This window comes from Quercus suber, unplaced genomic scaffold (assembly GCF_002906115.3).
Source record: "Quercus suber isolate HL8 unplaced genomic scaffold, Cork oak 2.0 scaffold_1035, whole genome shotgun sequence".
In the NCBI taxonomy this organism is placed as follows: Eukaryota; Viridiplantae; Streptophyta; class Magnoliopsida; order Fagales; family Fagaceae; genus Quercus; species Quercus suber.
The window spans coordinates 25,207-50,117 of NW_027070446.1; the positions used below are offsets into that span (position 1 = coordinate 25,207).

A 24,911-nucleotide genomic window follows, 5' to 3' on the forward strand; every position below is an offset into this window, starting at 1 on the left:
GGGAGCCTAGCGATTACTTACAGAAGAATGGAAGTGTCACACAGAACAAGGGCATTGCATGGTCGTCGGACTCAAGCCTATGGAGAAACTAATCACCCAGCTATACCTGGGTACTAGACAGAACCAAGGTATTGCGTGGTCCTCAGACTAAAACCTATGGGGAAACTAGATACTTACAGAAGAATGGAAGTGTTAGACAGAACCAAGGCATTGCATGGTCCTCGGACTCGTGCCTATGGGGAAACTAACCACCCAGCTATACATGGGCACTAGACAGAACCAAGGTAGTGCATGGTCCTCGGACTTAAACTTAAATAGATACTTACAGCAGAATGAAGTGTTAGACAGGCAAGGCATTGCACGGTCCTCAGACTCAAGCCTGTGGGGAAACTAACCACTCAGCTATACCTGGGTACTAGACAGAACCAAGGTATTGCATGGTCCTCAGACTCAAACCTATTGGGAAACTAGATACTTACAGTAGAATGGAAGGGTTAGACAGAACCAAGGCATTGCATGGTCTTCGGATTCAAGCCTATGGGGAAACTAACCACTCAGCTATACCTGGGTACTAGAACAGAACCAAGGTATTGCATGGTCCTCGGACTCAAAACTATGGAAAATTAGATAGTTACAGAAGAATGGGAGTGTTAGACAGAACCAAGTCATTGCATGGTCCTCGGACTCAATCCTATGGGGAAACTAACCACTCAGCTATACCTTGGTACTAGACAGAACCAAGGTATTGCATGGTCCTCAGACTCAAACCTATAGGGAAACTAGATACTTACAGTAGAATGGAAGGGTTAGACAGAACCAAGGCATTGCATGGTCTTCGGATTCAAGCCTATGGGGAAACTAACCACTCAGCTATACCTGGGTACTAGACAGAACCAAGGTATTGCGTGGTCCTCAGACTAAAACCTCTGGGGAAACTAGAAACTTATAGAAGAATGGAAGTGTTAGACAGAACCAAGGCATTGCATGGTCCTCGGACTCATGCCTATGGGGAAACTAACCACCCAGCTATACCTGGGTACTAGACAGAACCAAGGTAGTGCATGGTCTTCGGACTTAAACTTATGGGGAAAATAGATACTTACAGAAAGAATGGAAGTGTTAAGACAGAACTAAGGCATTGCACGGTCCTCAGACTCAAGCCTGTGGGAAACTAACCACTCAGCTGTACCTGGGTTCTAGACAGAACCAAGGTATTGCATGGTCCTCAGACTCAAACTTATGGGGAAACTAGATACTTACAGTAGAATGGAAGTGTTAGACAGAACCAAGGCATTGCATGGTCTTCGGGATTCAAGCCTATGGGGAAACTAACCACTCAGTTATACCTGGGTACTAGACAGAACCAAGGTATTGCATGGTCCTCGGACTCAAACCTATAGGGAAACTAGATACTTACAGAAGAATGGGAGTGTTAGACAGAACCAAGGCATTGCATGGTCCTCGGACTCAAGCCTATGGGGAAACTAACCACTCAGCTATACCTGGGTACTATACAGAACTAAGGGTTTGTGTGGTCCTCGACTCAAACCTATGAGGAAACTAGGTACTTACAGAAGAATGGAAGTGTTAGACAGAACCAAGGCATTTGCATGTTCCTCAGACTCAAGCCTATGGGGAAACTAACCACTCAGCTATACACTGGGTACTTGACAGAACCAAGGTATTGCACGGTCCTCAGACTAAAACCTATGGGGAAACTAGATACTTACAGAAGAATGGAAGTGTTAGACAGAACCAAGGCATTGCATGGTCCTCGGACTCATGCCTATGGGGAAACTAACCACCCAGCTATACCTGGGTATTAGACAGTACCAAGGTAGTGCATGGTCCTCGGACTTCAACTTGTGGGGAAAATAGATACTTACAGAAGAATGGAAGTGTTAGACAGAACCAAGGCATTGCACGGTCCTCAGACTCAAGCCTGTGGGAAACTAACCACTCAGCTATACCTGGGTACTAGACAGAACCAAGGTATTGCATGGTCCTCAGACTCAAACTTATGGGGAAACTAGATACTTACAGTAGAATGGAAGTGTTAGACAGAACCAAGGCATTGCATGGTCTTCGGATTCAAGCCTATGGGGAAACTAACCTCTCTGCTATACCTGGGTACTAGACAGAACCAAGGTATTGCCTGGTCCTCGAACTCAAAACTATGGGAAAATTAGATACTTACAGAAGAATGAGAGTGTTAGACAGAACCAAGTCATTGCATGGTCCTCGAACTCAAGCCTATGGGGAAACTAACCACTCAGCTATACCTGGGTACTAGACAGAACTAAGGTATTGTGTGGTCCTCGGACTCAAACCTATGGGGAAACTAGATACTTACAGAAGAATGGAAGTGTTAGACAGAACCAAGGTATTGCATGGTCCTCGACTCAAACCTATGGGGAAACTAACCACTTAGCTATACCTGGGTATTAGACAGAACCAAGGTATTGCATCGTCCCTCGAACTCAAACCTATGGGGAGACTAGATACTTACAGAAGAATGGAAGTATTAGACAGAACCAAGGCATTGCATGGTCCTCGGACTCAAGCCTATGGGGAACTAACCACTCAACTATACCTGGGTGCTAGATAGAACCAAGGTATTGCATGGTCCTCGAACTCAAACCTATGGGGAAACTAGATACTTACAGAAGAATGGAAGTGTTAGACAGAGCCAACGCATTGCATGGTCCTCGGACTTAATCTTATGGGGAAACTAACCACTCAACTATACCTGGGTACTAGACAGAACCAAGGTATTGCATGGTCCTCGGGCTCAAACCTATGGGGAAGCTAGATACTTACAGAAGAATGGAAGTGTTAGACAGAACCAAGGCATTGCATGGTCCTCGGACTCATGCCTATGGGGAAACTAACCACTCAGCTATACCTGGTATTAGACAGAACAAAGGTATTGCATGGTCCTCGAACTAAAACCTATGGGAAACTAGATACTTACAGAAGAATGGAAGTGTTAGACAGAACCAAGGCATTGCATGGTCCTCGGACTCAAATCTATAGGGAAACTAACCACTCAGCTATACCTGGGTACTAGACAGAACCAAGGTATTGCACGGTCCCTCGGACTCAAACCTATGGGAAACTAGATACTTAGAGAAAAATGGAAGTGTTAGACAGAACCAAGGCATTGCATGGTCCACGGACGTATCCTATGGGGAAACTAACCACTCAGCTATACCTTGGTACTAGACAGAACCAAGGTATTGCATGGTCCTCGGACTCAAACCTGTGGGGAAACTAGATACTTACAGAAGAATGGAAGTGTTAGACAGGAACCAAGGCGTTGCATGGACCTCGGACTCAAGCCTATGGGGAAACCAACCACTCAGCTATACCTGGGTACTAGACAGAACCAAGGTATTGCATGGTCCTCGGACTCAAACCTATAGGGAAACTAGATACTTACAGAAGAATGGAAGTGTTAGACAGAACCAAGGCATTGCATGGTCCTCGGACTCAAGCCTATGGGGAAACTAACCACTCAGCTATACCTGGGTACTAGACAGAACCAAGGTATTGTATGGTCCTCGGGCTCAAACCTATGGGAAGCTAGATACTTACAGAAGAATGGAAGTGTTAGACAGAACCAAGGCATTGCATGGTCCTCGGACTCAAGCCTATGGGGAAACTAACCACTCAGCTATACCTGGGTACTAGACGGAACCAAGGTATTGCATCGTCCTCGAACTCAAACCTATGGGGAGACTAGATACTTACGGAAGAATGGAAGTGTTAGACAGAACCAAGGCATTGCATGGTCCTCGGACTCAAGCCTATGGGGAAACTAACCACTCAGCTATACCTGGGTACTAGACAGAACTAAGGGTTGTGTGGTCCTCGGACTCAAACCTATGGGGAAACTAGGTACTTACAGAAGAATGGAAGTGTTAGACAGAACCTAGGCATTGCATGGTCCTCAGACTCAAGCCTATGGGGAACTAACCACTCAGCTATACCTGGGTACTTGACAGAACCAAGGTATTGCATGGTCCTCGAACTCAAACCTATGGGGAAACTAGATACTTACAGAAGAATGGAAGTGTTAGACAGAACTAAGGCATTGCATGGTCCTCGGACTTAAGCCTATGGGGAAACTAACCACTCAGCTATACCTGGGTACTAGACAGAACCAAGGTATTGCATGGTCCTCGAACTCAAACCTATGGGGAAACTAGATACTTATAGAAGAATGGATGTGTTAGACAGAACCAAGGCATTGTACGGTCCTCGGACTCAAGCCTATGGGGAAACTAACCGCTCAGCTATACCTGAGTACTAGACGGAACCAAGGTATTGCCTAGTACTCGGACTCAAACCTCTGGGGAAACTAGATACTTACAGAGGAATGGAAGTGTTAGACAGAACCAAGGCATTGCATGGTCCTCGGACTCAAGCCTGTGGGGAAACTAACCACTCAGCTATAGCTGGATACTAGACAAAACCAAGGTATTGCATGGTCCTCGGCTTAAACCTATGGGGAAACTAGATACTTACAGAAGAATGAAAGTGTTAGACAGAACCAAGGCATTGCATGGTCCTCGGACTCAATGCCTGTGGAGAAACTAACCGCTCAGCTATACCTGGGTACTAGACAGAACCAAGGTATTGCATGGTCCTCGGACTCAAAGCTATAGGAAAACTAGATACTTACCGAAGAATGGAAGTATTAGACAGAACCAAGGCATTGCATGGTCCTCGGACTCAAGCCTATGCGGAAACTAACCACTCAGCTATACTTGAGTACTAGACAGAACCAAGGTATTGCATGGTCCTCAGACTCAAACCTGTGGGGAAACTAGATACTTACAGAAGAATGGAAGTGTTAGACAGAACCAAGGCATTGCATGGTCCTCGGACTCAAGCCTATGGGAAACTAACCACTCAGCTATACCTGGGTACTAGACAGAACCAAGGTATTGCATGGCCCTCGGACCTAAACCTATAGGGAAACTAGATACTTACATAGGAATGGAAGTGTGAGACAGAGCCAAGGCATTGCATGGTCCAAGGACTCAAACTCATGAGGAAACTAGCTGCTCACAGAAGAACCGAAGGGTTAGACTAACTATTTACAGAGGAACCGAAGCGTCAGCTAGAGCCGAATTGTGATGCGATCCTCGGATTCATGCCTGAAGGATAGCTGATGGCCTCATGAGACCAAATTCAGAACGGAACCAAGGTATTGAGCAAAATATTAATGTACGGCAGGAAAAGAAGCATCAATAATTAGAGGCAAAATAGTAAATACTCATTTCAAACAGAAAGTATATAGTTTCGTTACAATGCCCCTGAGGCAAGAAGCAAAATGGAATGAAAAAGAAAGCAAATAACAGTGTCCTATGCCATATGTCGTTTCCCTCGAAATCAGTTTGTAAATTGTCTTGAGGAGGCTTGTCAAAAGGCTTCTTCTAACACCTAGGGACCTTGTCTCGGAGGGGCCACTTCAGAAGGCCCTTCACGGTAGGGTTAATCGGAGGAACCGTGAGTGTGGCCGGGGAGCTGGTAGGAAGCCTTACCTCCTCTTGGGGCGCTTCTTGACCCTCGGTTCTAGCCCCCTCCAACGCTCTACGGGGCTGGCCCCCTGAAAGGTCTGTCAACTGCAGATGTGTCCTCAGCGGCCCCGTTATGACTTTCACTTGCCGATGGTAATGCAGACCCCTCCTCGAAGCAACAGGAACAACCTCGCAAATTGTGGAAGGGAATTTGAGCTTTGAGGATGGCTTCAGTCTTGGCGACCCCCTCGGCAAAAGCCTCATCTTCCGCCTGTCCTGCGGAGCGCTCAGCGTATATTCTCACAAATACCGCCTCGTCTTTGGCCCTCATCGCCTCATCCCCGGTATACTCGGCTATACCCCTTGCGCTGACTGCCTCGGCCAACTTTTTCTTCAGGACGGCAGTGTCCTCTTTGGTAGTTCGTAGATGGCCCTCGACATCCTGCCACCGCTTTGTATGATCCTCGGCCCGCTTTGTAGCCGTGGTTAGGTCAGGGGCCGCATTACCTCTGGCCCACTCTTGCTCCCAAGTTTAGCCATGTCGGCGGAAGGAGAAAAGACTTCTCCAGGGCGTTGGCCACGAGGACCCATAGGAATCAAAACCCTCCTCCCCGTCCGAGGGAACGGGCAGCAGGATTTTGAGGGGCTATTGTGGGCCCGTAGGCTTGGTAGACTGGGCCCATCTTGTATTTGGCCCAAAGCCCAAGCCGAGAAGGGATGATTGTCTGAGGCTGGTATATGAAGACCTATGCCTTTTTGGACCCCGCGAGGACATCCCTGTCTTTGGCATACCGAGGCTAATTTCAGGTGGGGGACAGGCCCAGGACAGGTTGTCACCTCCACACTGAATGCGCTCATCTAACCCCCCGGCCGCATTAATGGGGAGGTAACCCCTTGACAGGGTAACATTGATCATGGTGAACCACTCGAGTACTGATAGGGCCTCTGATGGGACGGACGGTCAGAGGGAAGGCCAATGGATGATCGACAGAAGGCAGAAGGGGATAGGTGAGGGAGAACTATATAAGAGAGGCGAGAAAAGCAGGGGGGGACCTCCTCGGACGAATGCCGAGGGGCTACCCTTAGATGTAAATTGGGTTCACTCCCTTCAATGGTGAAAAGTGGCATGTGTTCCGTTGCTAGTTGGTTAGGGCCTAACCCTTCGTCCCACTCTCTAGAAATGTATTGTTAGGGAACCTTTCTAAACTGAGTCCCTACAATAACTTTTGGCTAACTATTGCGGCTTTCAAATAAATTGAATTTTAAAAAATTCTGTCTCATGGAAAGTGTCATGAGTTAAGAATATATGTTTCTACTCTCTATTCAAATATAAAGTAATATATAAGATTCCAACATAATTTTTTTTTTTTTTTTTTTGCGTACAAAATTAAAATTATATTTTAAGGGGTCATACTAAAATTATTAGAATTAAATATGTATTTTTTTTCTTGTGCTTTATATTATGCTATATATAGTAGTTCAAAAAATTATTATAAATACAACAAAATATTTAACTCATTTACTTATAGAAAAATGTATTTAATAAACTTAGACGGAGGGAATTTTGGGGGGGGGGGGGGGCAACTCAAAAATTCTCAAGCAGTAGTACTAGTGCTAAAATGCGGTAAAAGTCCTCACTTGGATCTTGTATATCCTGTACCTGGCATATATGCTGGGTACCTCACAAAGAGGTGGGCCCCACAGTGGGCAACATTTTTATTACATAATAGGTCTTACCTAATAGTACATTTTTTTGCACACTACTGTGCCAACTACGATTGGAAAAATAAACTGAATTGGACTATGAAAGGAAAAAAAATTTTTTTTTTTTTTTTTTTTTTGGCATAAGAAAGGATTTATTATAAATAAATAGAACAGAGTTTACAACCCACACACTTTAGCTAACAGAAACAGATAAACAACTACAAACGTTAAACAATAACACTACCCATAAACAGAAACACCACAAACTTCGAAACAAAACATTACAGTACAGAGACAGTGAACAATGATAAACAGATGAGAACATCCTACAAAAATGGCAAATTTTCAAGTGACTCAACGTCTCTGCGCAGCTGCAAACCCCAACGAGTTCCAAAACATTTCCACAAAAATGTGGGGCAGGTATTGTACAAAATTTCCTCCTCAGGTTGAGAAACACCCCATTTAGCCAGCACATCTACACAATTGTTGGCTTCCCTCCATACATGCTCAACGCGAGTTTCCCACTACCTGTTGAGAAGCAACATGCAATCAAACACCAAATTAGAAAACTCTACAGGAACCTCAATATTTGTGGTCAACCATTTAGTTTCTAGGAGGGAATCAGTTTGAAAAGTAACCCCCCTATAGCCTCTATTCCAAGCTAGCAAAAGTGCGCTCCTGATGCCCCATAACTCAGCCATGGTGTTATTTGTAAACCCCAGCCTTAGCAAGAAACCCCACAACCAAGACCCAGATGCTGACCGAGCCAAACCACCCACACCCGATGGCCCTAGGTTCCCTCTTGAGCTATCGTCAGTATTTATGGTGATATGAGGAATCAAAGCTGGGATCCAACGGACAACCTCCTCCACATATTTTTGTGAAGGAAGAGTTGGTCTTGTGCTAAGGAAAAAAAACTTTGTCGCATGAGAAAAGGCATTGCTCTTTAGTTTGTCATGAGTAATAAACCTCCCCTAAAAAATATACGAATTACGACCTAACCAAATTGCCCAGATCGTGAAAGCAAACACAATGCACCATGGTACGTAATAAAAAACACTAGGAATGGAAAGATTGACTTTACACCAAGACTGGAAGGGAAGGGTGAAAAAATTTGGCAATAGACACGACTGGCCATACGATAACCAAATATTTTTAGCGAAGGCACAATCACGTAGAACATGCAAAGGAGTCTCTGTTTCCTGACACCGAGGGCAGAGTTGAGAAGCATTTGTTGAATGAGAGAAAATGATGGATTTGGTGGGGATTCTATGGTGTGCACATTTCCAAATAAAGATCTGAATTTTAGGAGGCACTCTTAATTTCCAAACCCAGGACCAGGAATGAGACGTAGGGTCCAAACTAGTCCTAGTTACTAAAGCTTGATATACGGACTTCACAAAACAAACACCCGAGTTATGATTCCAAATAAGACTATTGGGGAGAGAGGACCGAATATAAGGGAGAGGCAAAACATATAAGAAATTGGTAACCTCTACTGGCAGGCTAATACTCAAATAGGATAGGTTCCACTGTTGGTTTGAATCAATCAAGCTATCCACCCTGTAATCATACTCCTGGCATAGTAATGGGCCCTGAACCAGACTTTTAAGAGGGTCCAATGGCAGGCAAGTATCAAACCATAGATTTACACTACGAACATTTCGAACCACCCATCTAAGATCCTTTTGGAGTAAGTTTTGACCCCTCAAAATAGCTTTCCACGCATATGAGCCGATTACAGAGTGAGTGTGAAGGAAAGAAGAGGTATGGAAATATTTGTGGTTGATGAATTTAGCCAATAAGGAGCTTGGATTAGACCAAATCCGTCAGGCCTGATTCATTAAAAAAGCTTCATTGTTTTCTTTTGTTTTCCTAATCCCCAAGCCCCCATGCATTTTGGATCGAGTAATAGTATCCCAACCCATTATATGAAGGTGTCTTTGATTTGACGTATCCCCCAATAGAAACCCACAGGTCACCTGATCTATTTTGGTAGTAATGCCTCTGGGAAGGATTGTAGTCTGCATAGGATAATAAGTAAGCGGGGATAAAACAGATTTAATCAAGGTAAGGCGGCCCACTTGAGAGATTAGTTTAGATTGCCAAATTCGGATCTGATTTTGAACTCTATCTGGGATAGGTTGGTAATCACTCGTAGTTTTCCTCTTAGTGAGTAGGGGCATACCTAAATATTTCCCCAAGTTGGTTACTATAGGCATCTCTACTCGTGAAGCTATTTGGGATTGGATATCCATAGGGGTATTTCTAAAGAAGAAGAGCTTGGATTTAGAGGAACTACAAATCTGACCCGAGAGTTGACAAAAATGGGAAAATATACTAAAAAGAACATCGCATTCTTTAACAGTTGCGTGAGCAAAAAGAAAGATGTCATCAGCAAAAAGGATATGATTGAAATCAATAGATCGTCTACCCACCTGAATAGGTTTCAGTTGTTTAGTATGTAGAGCCACATATAACGATAAGGAAAGGTGGTTTAAACACAGAATGAAGATGTAAGGCGATAAGGGATCGCCCTATCGGATGCCTCTAGTAGGCTGAAAAGCCGAACTTACCTTGCCATTCCAAACAATAGAGATAGAAGTTAATGCTATGCAGGCCATTATCAAGTCTATTATGGATGTCAGAAATTGATAAAAGAGCAAGGTATATTTAATAAAGGACCATTCTAACTTGTCATAAGCTTTATCTAAATCAATTTTGGTAGCCAACAGGTGTGTGTTGCCCTTCCGTTGACTAATATAATGAATTAGTTCTTCAGTTATAATATAATTATCCGTTGCTCTACGTCCTAGGACAAAGCCAGCTTATGACAGATGGATCATATCAGGAAGGAAGGTTTTAAGTCTGGTAACCAAGATTTTGGTAAGCAATTTATATAGGGTATTACAAACGCTAATAGGCCGTAACTAAGAGACTGATTTAGGATTGGGGACTTTGGGAATTAGAACAAGTTTCACCCGTGTTAAATCCCCTAGAATACGGGAAGTAATGAAGATTGTTTGAATAAATTTTGTTACTTCCCTACCAACAACTTGCTAGTTATTTTGGAAAAATTGTGCTTGAAAACCATCCGGACCTGGTGATTTTAAAGGGTGCATGGAACAAAGAGTGGACAAGATTTTCGACTCTCTAGGGGAGTGACTCAATCTATCTTGGAAATCCTGGATATGGAATTCCAAAGAAGAGTAATAAGAAGCTGGACATGATATCTCACCACTATTACCCGATTGGAACAAACACTTAAATGATTAACCACAAACTCATGGAGTTATGGTCCTTGTATCCATGTATCGTCATAATTTTTCAAAGTAGCAATTGTTGCCTCGCTTGTCTAATTTTGGTCTATATATGAAAAAATTTGGTATTGGCATCCCAAAAGGAAAGCCATAAAATGTGGGACTTCATTTGCCACAACAAGAACTCTTGATATAAAATGGTATTATATTGGTTAATCAGATGTTGCTTCAGGTGCAATAAAAAAGGATTAAAGTATCGACTCAAGACCCTTTGGGCCCCCAAAAAAAGGGCACGAATACGCCTCTTATTTTGGCCCACCTGACCAAATATCTAGTGTCCTAGTCAGATAGACAGGTTTGAAGGTGAAATATCTTTTTATAAAACTCAACAGTATATTGGGCCGAGTCATGGACATATATTTCATGGTTGGACCAACAATTTGCCATTACCTGGCACAACAGAGGATGTGTTTGCCACATAGGTTGATAAAGAAATTGTTTCATTGGTCTATGTGGATCCCACCCCTCTGTGGACACCATGATCGGGTGATGGTCAGAATGAAGCCTCGGGAGAGTTAAGCAATGGCCCTTTGGAAAGGCCAATTGCCAGTCCGCGTTATTGAAAGCCCTTCTAAACGTTCCCTAATATGACAACACCAATCCCAGTTTTTGTTAGTCCAAGTACACCTGGGCCCACTGGAAGCAACTTTAAAAAGACCACACTTAGAAAGGCATGAATGAAAGGCCAGTACACGTGAGGGAATAAGAGGACGACCAACTAGTTTTCTGAGGAGTTAAGAAGTTCATTAAAATCTCCCATAGCCAACCAGGGAAACATAAATCTAAAGCAAGTGATTCTAAATGATGCCAGAGAAGGAGGCGTTTATGTAAATGGGGAGAAGCATATATTGCCAAAAATAACCAAGGGAAGGGAAGAGAAGGTACCCTGATCAGCATGGCCACACTCTGATCCGTTGCCTGCACAACATCCACATTGCACCGACAGTCATCCCATAGCACCCACAAACCACCTGAAAGGCCAATTGGGTCCACACAGAAGTGACGAGGGAGCCCCACTTGCCCAATAACATGTTCTGCATGATTTCCACTAATTTTAGGTTCAAGGATCACCAAGTTCTCTGGACTGTAAGCATTAATCAGATCTTGTACATTCAGACGGAACCGAGCATTCCCAGCCCCCTTAACATTCCAAGTCACTATCTTCATGGATGGAGATTGAGGATTTGGAAACGGGCTCAAAAGAGGTGTCTGTGAGGAAAAGGGACCGCTCTACCCCACCTGCGAGTTGGTCGATGATGGATGCAACTTACTCAAATGATCCAAAAAGATATTGTATTGTGGTGGCAACATCACTCTACCCAGACAGGATATCACACTGACGGTGATAGTTTTTAGCGCCTCGGGGAACCGAGTGATGACAAGCATGTTGGTTTGTGGTTCCACTGAGAACATAAACTCGTCCTCCGTTAGGCAGTTGAAGATAGGATAGGGGAGCACTTCACTTCCAAAGGCTAGGATATTGGTGCATGGGATGGTAGGTCTCGTGACTGAGCGGAGACCCTTCTTACTGGCAGATGTCGAGGACGGAGGTGACGAGGACACTCCGGAGAGGCTAGAGGGGGGGTGGGGGTGACAGTGGGATCTCCGCTTGGTTCATCATCCCCCATTCTTGAAGGTGGGAAAGGGGCACATCTATGCGAGTAGGGATAGTGCGAGCATGCCATTGAATTGACGTATTGGGATGAAGAGCTATCTGTAAGATGGGGATGGGTAGTGGAGTAAAGGGGTGTTAAACGAGAGACATGTGCGGGGTCAGAATCTCTACCAGCTCCGCAGGAAGGAATGGTGGAGCATCCAAGTTTAGGTTACTGGTGCTAGAATTCGGGTGGCGGGGGAAAGGTGAAGATGGAGGAGAGTTTGAGTCGAGGGAGTAAGGGAGTGTGTACGAGGGCGCCATCACAGAGAGAAGAGGAAGTGCAGGACAAGGTTGAAGTAGGGCAATAAGTGTTACTAGGGAGGGAAGAGCCAGATATAGTTGAAGAATTGCATGGATTGGAGTTTCCAAGTGGGGATAACGTGGTTGCAGACGTGTCCGGGTCAGCTGAGGTGGTAACAAGAGCAGGTGGCACCATTAGTGTATCACTCTCCCCAGCTTCCATGTTCAAAGAATCCTCAGCTAGGTCAACTAGGGTTGAAAACCTATTATGCATGGAAGCATGATGAGACTAACTCACAGCAGATTCGGGGAATGCTATATGGTCAACGGGAGAGGTGAGGCTGGGAGTGGAATCTGAGCACGTTGCTCAAGAGTGGGTGTCATGATGTTGGTGTCTCTGAGTGACGTATATTGTTAGTAGCAACTTTGGTCAATCTACCCACTTTAGGTCTATTATCAATACGATGGTTGACATGTCTGCGTGTCACCACCATCCACGGGCCAAATTCAGTAGGTGGATCCATGGCAGCCTTGAGAGAGACAATCTCAACCCCACTATTTGTATTAGCACTAATGTCCGGAGACAGGGTTAGAAAGTTTTCCTTCAAGTGTCCTATTCGACCATAAGTATAACATAAGGTAGGGAGATTCTCATATTGGATGGACTGGGTAAAGGATCCGATGGTTATGTGATGTCATAGTGTCTATATCTAATTGAACACAAATACGCGCAAACTTGCCCCTAGCTACGGTATTCGTGATAGCATTGATTCTAATGAAACGACCTATCCTATTCCCTATGGACCGTAGTATTTCTGGGTGGAAAAACTCGATTGGTAACTCAGGTAACCTTATCCAGGCAACTAAGGAAGTAGCCTTGGCCTTAGCGGGCTGAAATTCAAGTTCCTGTTTGTGCACAAATAGGTAGTGTTCGCCCACAAACCAGGGGCCTTTTTCAAAGGCAGTCAAATAGTCCGTAAGTTGGGTAAATTTAACTAGGAAAAATTCATAGCCAAGGTCAATCAGAGAGAAATAACCTTTGGGTCGCCAAATACTAGTCAGGCATGAGAACAAAGCTTTATAACCAAAGGACTTACCCACCACCTTGACGATAAGGCTATTCTTCCAAGGTGCATAGATCTTTTCTCTGACGTGTGGAGGCAAATGAATTGTCAGATCCAACAGGTCTGAAGCGTCCTTAGTAGGATCTGTGGTCCATTCATCCCCTACCTCTGTAGAGCATGTGTCCATAGCCTCCATGTTAGCGTGCAAAAGGACTTCCTTAAAAGATAACGTCCCAGTCCTAACAGAGTGTTCCTGGGCACTTGATGAAGATAGCCCGGAAGACTTCTCCTTTTTCTGAGTGAAATTCAAAAGGTAAAAGGAGACTTCTCCTTTTATGTGTAATGTGACTACTTTAGTGCCTCACCAGTTGATTTCCTACTAACAATTTTTTCTCTAGCTATCAACATTTTCAATATCAAACTTGAGCTTTTGCTATAAACTCAAATTTTAACAACTTAAAAAAGTAAAAATGTCTACATGAAATTTTAGAAGCATTCATGGCATTGAGTCGCGTATAGCTGAATACAACTTCATAAGTATATTGCTATATACTAGTTCTCACATAGATCCACTACTAACATTATTCTTTTAATTACCACTATCAATCTACTACATTAAAATATGTGAAAAGTTTTGTCAAATTTCTTGTGTCTATAGACTTTCTTAAAAAAATTATACGTGGTTCTTGTTAATTAGTAATAATCTTGCATCTAAAATAAGATAATAGAGTTTAAGAAATATTTATTTTTTAAAAAGTCATATTTAAAAATATAAAAGGCATTGATTTCAATATTCACCTTAAGCCCCCAAATGCATTAAGCCCCCCCCTGATGCTTGTAAAATCTAAGTATAAAATCATCTTCTACTTCCTCCCATGTGAACACCTTTCATGCAAAATCTTCTCTCCCATATACCTGCATCCAAAGGGGAAAATTTGCAAGTTAAGACTAATAGAATGTGGAAATAAATTTTAATCGATCAAATTTACTATTTCTTAATATCTTAATCGTATGTGTTATTAAAGTTTAATTAAACATTGTCTCCACTCTGTCTCTTACTTTTAAGGTTAAAATCATGCATGTTGGACCCATTAAAGAGAAATTTAAGTCTTAAAGTAATAGTTAAATGATTAAATTCTCTATTTTCCACTGGCTTTAGCTTTTACCTTCCAAGCATCATAACAGTAGCTTGAGGATTAGTCCCAGGTGAGCGTAAAAATGTTGAACCATCAATGACCCTTAATGCATCCACACCAAGAACCTTATAATCATGATCAACAACCTTACCAACTTGGCAACCTCCATGGTAATGCCAAATGGTCATGACAGTGTCTATACAAAACTGTTCCAAGGAATATGCAGCACTAGGATGTCGCGGCCTTTTGTTCAATTGTAAACTCACCATCATATCTATCAGTGCCTGCATTGTCATGTTGTTATACCGGAACTTTGAAAATGGATATGCATTTACTTCTATAACGGTCCTCATGCCTAGAACACACCTCATTAGGTCCTCTAGTTCTTTGAACTAGTTAAAGGTAACTGCTGGATTGTCATTCGGATTTGTGTTCCGAAGCTCGAGATAGCCTGTGGAGAGGTGACCTGTGACTTTTTCAACTATCACACCACCTTTAAAACTCTCCTTGGCAATGGCATTTATGATTTCAGCAGCTTCAGCTGTTGCTTTTGTGGGCACTGTGAGGGGTTGGTCAGTCTGCAATTTGAGCAAAGTCAGTTTTTATTTTTAAATTTAATTTATTCATTGGGTAATTACATTAATCCTACCTATAATTAGGTTTGAATTCACTTTGCCAACATGTGGTTTGAAAAGTATCAATTTATCCACCTAAGATTTGCTTTGCTTGTTTTTCATAACCACCTTTATTAAAAGCATAGGTAAATATGTATTTTTACCCCCTTTTATGTCTCTCTTCTCAAAAAATAAAAATAAAAAATAAAAAAATAAAAAATAATAAAAACAAAACAAAACCAAGAGAAAATAAGATCGAAAAAGAGGGTTTTGAAAAAATCAAAAACATCCAACCAATTCAAACCCAATAAAAACTCTTTAAACAAAGAAACCCGATATCAAAACCCACTGTCTGAAATCCATTGTCAAAGAAACTAGTCATCAAAATAGTGAAACCCACCACCATCAAAATCCACCAACAAATAAATTCATTGTCTGAAATAAAAAATCCACCATCAAAGAAACCAAAAAAAAAGCTCCAAACTCCTTCCCCAATTCGTACCAACTGCATTAAACCCATTTACTCAAGAGACATTAAAAGCTTAGAGCAACCAAGCTATTGTGTGGTTGGTCCTCTCCTCCATACAACCAACATTTAATACAAGTGCTGTTGCAATTTTGAATTTAATAAATGGTATTGTTTTTCTTTAAAGTTTTGTATTGATCTTGGTTTCTAATTTATCACCGTAAGTATTTTGACCAACAACTTTTTGGGAAGAGGGTTTAAATTGTTGATTTAAACTGTATTTGATAACTCATTTAAGATTGTGAATAGATGCCTCTTCTACTACAAAAGGATGTTAATTAAGCAGCATGAAGCAAGCCATTTTTGTCCCCTTTGTCTTTTGTACAAAAGCAGCCATTACTACTTTATTTGATGTAGGAGCTCAGACATACAAAAACCAACACAGCCACACACATCCAAACCCATGATTCATTCAATAGCCATGCCCCAAACTCTATTTTTTCAAATCCTAACAACTAAAAGAAACCCAATCCCTAAATCAAACAAAAAATGGCTTAGATAGAGGGTTTGGGTTTTTAGCAAGAAAGAGAGCCACCAACAGCAACACCAATGACCCACCCCAGCCATGACCACACCGCAACCAAGACGTGACCATCCCAACAACGCAAATCTCAGATCGACCACAACAGCCCATATGCCACACTTCTCCTTCAAACCCTAACCTAAGGCAGCTGTGCTCCTCCTCCACAAATCAAAACCCAAACCCATACAGCCATTCTTGTGCTCCTCCACTATCCCCACTCTGGCCCAAAGCTATCACCAATCTAAACCAAAGTAAGAAATGAGAGAGACAAAGATAGAACAAAGAGACAAAGAGACAAAGAGACGGAGAGGAGAGATAGAGAGAGCCTGAGAAATAAATGAAATCAAGTAAAAACTAAAAAATGGATAGAGTCAAGATTTAGTATATTTTGCCTTTACACTGTGATTGGTTGGGAAGATAATAGGGAGGATGAAAACAAAAGGAGGAAAAGAGGGTGGAAAACAGTGTTTTCCATTGTTTGGCATGATGAGGATGAAAAATCCGGGAGAAAATTTTCTATCCCGGGCCCATAATTTGTGATCTATTAAAGTTCTTGAGTCAAGTTTCTAAATTTTTACAAATGACTTCTTTTGATTTTATTTTATTTTCTTTTGATTATGTACGTTTTTTTTTTTTTTTTTTTTTTTTTTTTTTTTGTTTTGGGAGGAGAGAGACAACAAGTTTCTAAATTTTTACAAATGACTTCTTTTGATTTTATTTTATTTTCTTTTGATTATGTACGTTTTTTTTTTTTTTTTATTTTATTTTTGTTTTGTTTTGGGAGGAGAGAGACATAAAAAGAGTGCAAAAATACATATTTACCCTTGTTTTTAGCAAAGTGGCTTACGGAAAACAAACAGAGCAAATCTTAGGTAGGTAAAGTAATACTTTTCAAATCATGGGTAGACAAAGTGAATTCAGCCCTAACCACAAGTGGGTTTACTGTAATTACTCCTGTAAGGACCCGGTTTGAACTTCAAGCCCAACAATGGTGTGGACTTTGGCCTAAAAAGCCCAAAATAATAAATTTGTAGAAGATGGGTTAGAAAACTAGGTTTTAGTGAATCAAGTGACAAGCTAATAGATTTTAATGACAAGGAAGGAAAGATAATAGACATTTCCTTAAAGAAAAATGTCCTCAGCCAAGTCTGAGGAGATTGATTCTTAGGTATTTCCCTTAAAGCTTTATTACAAGTCTGGTTCTAGGTTGCTACAGGGTTCTTTCCTAATTCTTCGATCCCCCTCCTCATGGAGGATCTCTTACATTATATAGCTCCCTTTAGACGATGTTGACTCTACACTTGTTGATCATCTGAGCCCTCACTTGAGTGCCTATCCCATCAGATGCCCCATTTGACTCTCTGTGAGTCATGGTAGCCAAGGCAGCACTGTTCAAGGGTCTTCTTCACATAAATGCAGCTAAAAAAGTAGCTATTGTGCATTCAATGCGGTAGTAGTAGCTTTTCCTTAGATTCCTTTGAGCTCCCATCCCTTTTGCACGATTATATCACCTGTCTCTATCAGTAGATCGTCCTGGAAGGTTACCTTGAATGATAAGGTATACGTTTGATCCATGCCTTGCTTATTTGAGGAGATAATCCTCCTCGGACCAACTTTCTCAGACCTTCCATTTGTATTTTACTTATGGGGTTCTGAGCTTGACATCCTCGCTGCTGTTTATCCCCCCGGACAAACAAGGTTCTCGGCCAAGCCCAAGGCCCAGTACATGAATTTGGGCCCTTTTCCCTACAACTCCTTATTCATTTAAGTAGATAAACTTATTCGATACGAAAAAAATCTAAGCATAGTTCATGTTGTACCTCCTAAATTTTCTCCTATCCAATATATTAAGAGAATGCACATGATTATGATTTGAATTAATATTTATCTTATGTAAATAATTACAAATATAATTATATCAGTGTTTATTTGAAATTGAGTTATCCTATACATTTTGAGAATGTAATGTGCAAATGTGTTCCAATGAAAAACACAATGATATATCTGGCTAGTAATTGATTTGTTACGATCAAGAACAAATAGATTCATATCTTGTTTAAAAATTCACATCATGGACTACTGAATATGCATCAGCTTACTTTGAATTTAATAGGCAGAAGGGAGTCCATGTGGATTTTCCAATCAAAACTTCAATCAATGCCAATTGTTTTGAGAGAAAGTTTTTCTCCAAACTAGTTTGAAGAGAAAATATTCTAACTTCATTTATATCATTTTATTGAATGTGAATTTTTACAAATTCATATTTTCTTATTATATTTTTCATGCTAACAAAATTTCAAGAAGATAAAAAATCAATAGTTATGTTATTAATTAAATATTCAAATTTCAAGTTTTTGTAATAAAAAAATTATGAATAAAAATACGTTTATGGATCAAATAGTAATTAACATCCGATTTGAACAAAATAGTTTGGAGATAAACTTTGTCCCAAAGCAAACGGCATTGATTGAAGTTTTGATTGTAAAGGTTGGAGATAAACTTTGTCCTTCACTTTGTGACATCATTATGCATTCATGGTGTCAAAATACGTCATTTATATTATACACAATTATAGATATAATAAATGAATTTAAACTTTTAAAATGTAAATATGGAATAGGAAGTTTTTTTTTTTTTTTTTTTTCCTGAGAAGAATGGAGTAGGAAGTTGAAACCTTATTTACGAACAGCCCTGGGTCTCTAGAAAGTCTTTGAGCCAAAGAAGAAAGTAAAAAACTCAGACTCGGTCCATTGATTGCTTCAATATAGTTAGGGCTGTCCAAGCAACCCGGAGACCTGGCCAAACCGACCAAACTGACCGGACCTGACCCGTCCCAGCCAAATCCGACACCTCCGACGATCAATGATGATTCCTGTTCTCTGAAACCCAACTTAGGCGGGTCGAGTGGCGGGTTTCAGTCTCTAAAACCTGAGCCACCCAATCCAACCGAAAAATGCTAAAAAAATGCCAAAATTTCCTAGATCCGGCGATTTTCTGGTGTTACTTTACTCCGATCCGGCCACACTTGGTCTTCCTTCGCTTAGATCCAATGGTATTTTCTCAGATTCACTCAAATCCGGCCAAGATCTACTCTCCCCCTTCGTCAGATTTTCTCATATCCAGCGATATATGGTTAGATCTAACTCAGATCAATGAAGATAGGCTCAGATCGGTGAAGATAAACTCCGATCTACTCGAATTCGGCGCCTTCAACCCAAATCCGTGAAGAAAGAACTTCTCCTCCGTCCATCGTCGCTCATCATTAAACTCGACCAACCCGACCATTCGCCCCCTTGAGCCCAGCCGACCCAACCCGTGGTGGTCGGCGGTCGGTTGCGGGTGTGTTTTTGTTCCACCCAATCTAAGCGGGTCAGATTTTCAGCCATTCCTTGACCCACCAAGGGTTGGTCCAATACTACCTTGATCCCATGGGCCTAAAGATGGTCACTAGGCCCAATACCACTCAACATCAATAACTGTGGGCTTCCAATTGCACCGGCTGATAATATTATCTCATTCATTGAATTTGAGTTCTTCATTAAGTATGCTTTGTGAAACACTCCCGATGCATCTTTGAAAACCACACCATAAGCTTGTGGTCTTTCTGTTCCTGCATCAAAATAATCAAGATGAAATTATCTCTTTTTTTTCCTTTGTTTATTTTTGGGTTGATGGGTGGATTATGTTTTAAATATTCTTGTAATTTGGGTCAAGTTGAGTTAGGATCGACAAAACTATCAACCCAACTAAATTGACCCAACCACACTATTAATAATTAAAAAGTATATACTATATTTTAAAGTTGTTCGTTTTGTTTATGAATTTTTGGATTTTGGGACTTAACTAGCTAGTTTAATTTTGATAGTTTTAAATGAATTTAGATTGTTAGATTCAATTGTGTAAATTGCAATCATTTATTAAATAATAAGTTTGAATAATTAAAAAAAAAAAAAACCCAAAATATTTTTTTATTATGCCTAACAAAATTACTCTAAACCAACAATCCAACCCAATCCCTACGTATTGGGTTGGTTTTAGAGTTATCATATGGCTGATTTGGATTTGATTGGATCATTGGAGATTTCTTAACTTGAAAAAGTCGAGTTAGGTTGAAAAAACCTCAAATTCAATCCAACTGAACCCATGCACACACCTCATGTTACAATAGGTAAGACATCATGCAAGTACCCAATGAAAAAGCCTTACCATTATTATACCTAAAAAAAATCTTGTACACGGTTGCATGCAAATAGACAATAATCTTTCTTGGATCAGCATACTCAAGCAAATCTGCCGCAGTGTGTCTATGACCCTTCTTATCAAAAATAGTTCCTCCAATTTTTGTCCCATTCAAATGATCATACGTAAACCCATTATAGGGCAACACCCCAGCCTCAAGCGAACTATCTCTCACAACAACTTGATACTCTACATTTGGTGGCTTAAACACCACCAACTTTCCACCCATTCATAAGATTTGTTCACCAATGTCTCGTCCCAACCAGCTTCCTTTACATAGGGAGTGCTAGCATGCGAGTAGAATCCGCCATTCGAGGCAGTTCCACCGCCTAAAACGTGTGCTCGAGCATTGTATACACTGTCTTTAGAAATGAATTGTTGAGTAGGAGATGTAGGAGTCGTATCCGAAAGAGTGTCTGAGAAATTTTCTATGTTGGTTATGTTTGGATTGCCGTAAGGAGATCCTCCTCTCTCGAGGACTAAGACCCTTGCATTTTGTGAAAGGGTTGCTACTAGTGGACATCCAGAGGTCCCTCCGCCAATGATTATGTAGTCATAATATGTGATTGCTGGGGCTGAAGTTGCTTCTCTAACAAATGTGTAGTTTGGAGCTGCATGTAGAAAGGAAAAGAGACATAAGAGAATTTGGAACAATAAAAATGGTTCAATAAAGTGATGAATAGTGTTAGAATAATTATTAAATCATTAGTTTTACTATTTTTTTAATAACTTTTTTTGAGACAATCAATAAGTTATTATAGTATCAAAGTAGGTGATGACTCAATCTCCACTAAAATCCTAAATTTACTATTTCCTAAGATTAGTGTGGGCTTCGATTACTTTTCTTTTCCTTTTTTCCTTACAATGTGTGATAGAAAAAACACCAATTCAATTTCGAACAAGATCAATTAGACCAAGTATAGTTGATTAAACACAAGTTCAGTCTACAAGACTAGGATATTGTGTTCTCACATTTCAAAGCATAAAATATAGCTAGGCCACCTAGACATTTTGAAAGTGAGTTAAACCTAATATTAGCAAGGAATTTAATTTCGTACCGTACCGTACCGGCCAGTACGGCCGGTATATACCGTGCTAGTTAATGCACTGGTACAGATAGCCCCCTTGTTTTGTACCGGAAAAAATACCGACCATACCAGCCTCGTACCGGCAAAATCTAGCTATTTCGGCCGATTAGTGAATACCAAACCGGTACCTTTTCTCACTCCACACTAAACTTCTATCCTCTTTGCCTCCTCTTTATCACATCGGTGACAACGAAATACTGATTGGTGGTGAGGAGAGGCGTCGGTGATTCATGCATTGGAAATCAGTTTGAAGTGAAGAAAAAAATTGACATGCTAAAAGAGTTAGACTGGTGTGAATCATGTGATACTGTGAGAGAGAGAGAGAGAGAGAGAGAGAGATCTGTAACTAATGGGGAAGAAATGAAATAAAGAGTGAAGAGTGAAGACAAAATTAATTTGAAAGAGGAAGAGGTAATGTGTGGCTGTAAAGAGATAGCATGTGAAGCTATGATGTGTTGGAACTTGGAAATAGGAATGATAGGTTGGCAGGTAGTAGCTTCAGGCGTGCAACAGTAGAAAAAAATAAATGAAAGAATAAAATATATGTGGTAGACATGATTCTTGTTGTACAAATAATATCATTAACCGTTTTCCCTCTTTTTTTATTTTTTATATTTTATGTGTGTATATATATATATATATAAAATAGTGGTAAATCCGAAACAGTACACCGGTATTAACCGGTATTCGAAATATATCGTACCGGTGGCCAAACCCGTATAGCCTTCGGTACGGTATTGACTTCCTTGAATATTAGTGTATGTCTCTATTATACCCTGTCTCATGGGGAGAACAATCTGTAAACTAAAACATATTGTGCACCTTTTTCTGCGTGAGCAAAGCCATGAAACATGAGAATTCCAACAAGAATAGCCCCTATAAAGCTATAACATCGCGAGCCCATATCAAAAATTGCTGAAATCTTCTTTACAGAACCAAAAGCCAAGCAATCTCCTTTGCATAAGTGAAAACAGAGATTTCTTTTAAAGATCCCTGATGTGCATGAAATATATACAATAAAATACTCACATATCTACATATTTAGCTTTACTTTTATGTTATTTTGTGACTGATTATGTAATATCTTTGTGTTGCAGGTAAGAAGGGTTTTACATGCAAAGTGAGGCTAGGCCAATTGAATCAAGCCAACTTACATCCAGCCAGGCATGAATATTAAATTTAAGTCCAATTGGAGTAAGGAATCAAAGGAAATTTGCACCAAATCCAAGTCCAATTCGGATTAGGATTCCAGCCTGCACATCAGTTAGTATTTTTGGCATAACTTTCGGCTCAAATGTCCAATCGAGATGATTCAAGTTGGGCTGGAAAGCTAACTTAAAGAGCGATAACTTTGTAGTTTACCAGGAGCCCGAATTCTGAAGTTAAATGGGCCAAAATAGTCGGTAAAATGAAGCCTAAAAATCTGGGATTTTCTCTGAAAGGGAATTCAACTTGTAATAGGATTCCTTGACCTATTTAAAGGCTTTTTAGGGCAAAATTCAGAGAGGCTAGTGCTAGGGCTGTGATGCAAAATAGAAAATTGGAGCAAGAGGCAGTGCCGCATGTGGCTTCTCTGTAACTTTTCTCCATGATAGCATTGTGACTATTTCTTTCTCTATTTTATTTGTCTAAGTTTAATGTTTAGTATTTTATTCTTTTGTTTTATTTCAATTACCATGAGTAGCTAAATTTATAATTAGGGTTGAGGATGAAACCTTGTTAAGGATTACTAGTAATATTTATGTGATTTAATTTTTCCCACAATAGTTGTTCTTTAATGATTTAAATTGTTCTTGCTTCATATCAATTGACTAAGATGGGATTCTAGATATGAGTTCAATCATGTTTTTCTCATGATTTAGGATTTGTCTTAATTAATTGAATGCTTGGTTTATTAATTCTTGATTATAAAATTGGATACTGTTTGTGATTTGTCTTCAATGGATACAAGTTATGATTTGATTTTTAGAATTGGATATATCTTGTGATTTGTTTGGCTATGGATACAATTGATGATTTGGTTTTATACTTAAGAAGCGAAGAAGAACATGCCTTTGATTTTTAAAATAAAGATTTTAACGAGAATATTTTCCATGATAGCAAGATTGATTTCTAGATTATCATGTAGTGAGGTGGGAAAAATTAATGATCATAAATATATGCTGATATGACTTGCAAGGCGGATTCCAAAACCTTAATTCCTTTCCCTTGATTGTTTACATCTTTTTATTGCTTTATATTTTTGCTTAGTTTAACTATTTGCTTAATTTTATTATTTCTTAGTTTATTTAATTTCAAAACAACCAATTTTTAATTAAACTAGATTAGGATTAATTTGGTTAAGATTTGATTTAATTTTCCTACATTCATTCAAGTCCCTGTGGGTTCGACCTCGTTCTTGTCAAACTATACTTGGTACGGTTCGTACACTTGCGAGTATTTTAAAATTTCACAACAAGTTTTTGGCGCCGTTGCCGGGACTTGGTTAGGAAAATAAATTAGGTCTTAATTGAATTTTTGCTTCTACTAGTTGTGGTTAATTCTTTTTTTTAAATAAATAATTAAAAAAAAATTATCTCTTTGTGCTTGGTGTATGAGAACTTGGATATGTGATAAAGAAAAATCGTCTTGTTAGTTTTGATTATTCATCCACAATGGGAGAAACAGGAGATGATTCAAGAACTCTTAAGGAGTTGTTCTCACCCATAACCACCAACCCTCCATCTTGCATACTATTGCCTGCAACCACTGCTGCACATTTTGAGTTGAAACCACAGATAATTCACCTTCTTCCTACTTTTCATGGATTGGATAGAGAAGACCCTTATATGCATGTAAAGGATTTTCTTGAGATTTGTGCTACTTGTAAGTTCCAGAATTTCACTGATGACTCTGTTCGCTTGCATTTATTCCCTTTTCCTTGAAGGATAAGGCAAAAGCATGGCTTAATTCTTTGTCACCTAGATCTATCACTTCATGGGAACTATTGGTCACAAAATTCCTCTCTAAATTTTTCCCAATGGCCAAGACAATGCTTTGAGGAGAGAAATTGCAGATTTTTATCAGGATGAACAAGAGAAATTTTATGAGAGTTGGGAGAGATTTAAGGACTTGATCTTAAAGTGTCCTCATCATGGTTTTGAAACATGGAGACTAGTACAATATTTTTATAATGGTTTGACTCAGACAAATCGTAACATGATTGAGTCCATGAATGGTGGTGGATTTTTGAGTCTTGTAGATGATGAGGCATACAAATTTCTTGAGAATTT

The 24,911-nt window shown here is 40.2% G+C and overlaps 1 non-coding gene and 1 pseudogene across 1 annotated transcript; both read right to left on the bottom strand.

Moving 5' to 3' along the window:
- Positions 1 to 14,343: 14,343 nt before the first annotated feature.
- LOC112037237 (protein HOTHEAD-like) lies at positions 14,344 to 22,591 on the bottom strand (annotated as a pseudogene).
- Positions 22,592 to 24,670: 2,079 nt separating this feature from the next.
- Positions 24,671 to 24,779, bottom strand: LOC112001863 (small nucleolar RNA R71). Its single transcript, XR_002881833.2, has one exon. It is a non-coding gene; the product is annotated as a small nucleolar RNA R71 (small nucleolar RNA).
- Between the last annotated feature and the right edge of the window lie 132 nt (positions 24,780 to 24,911).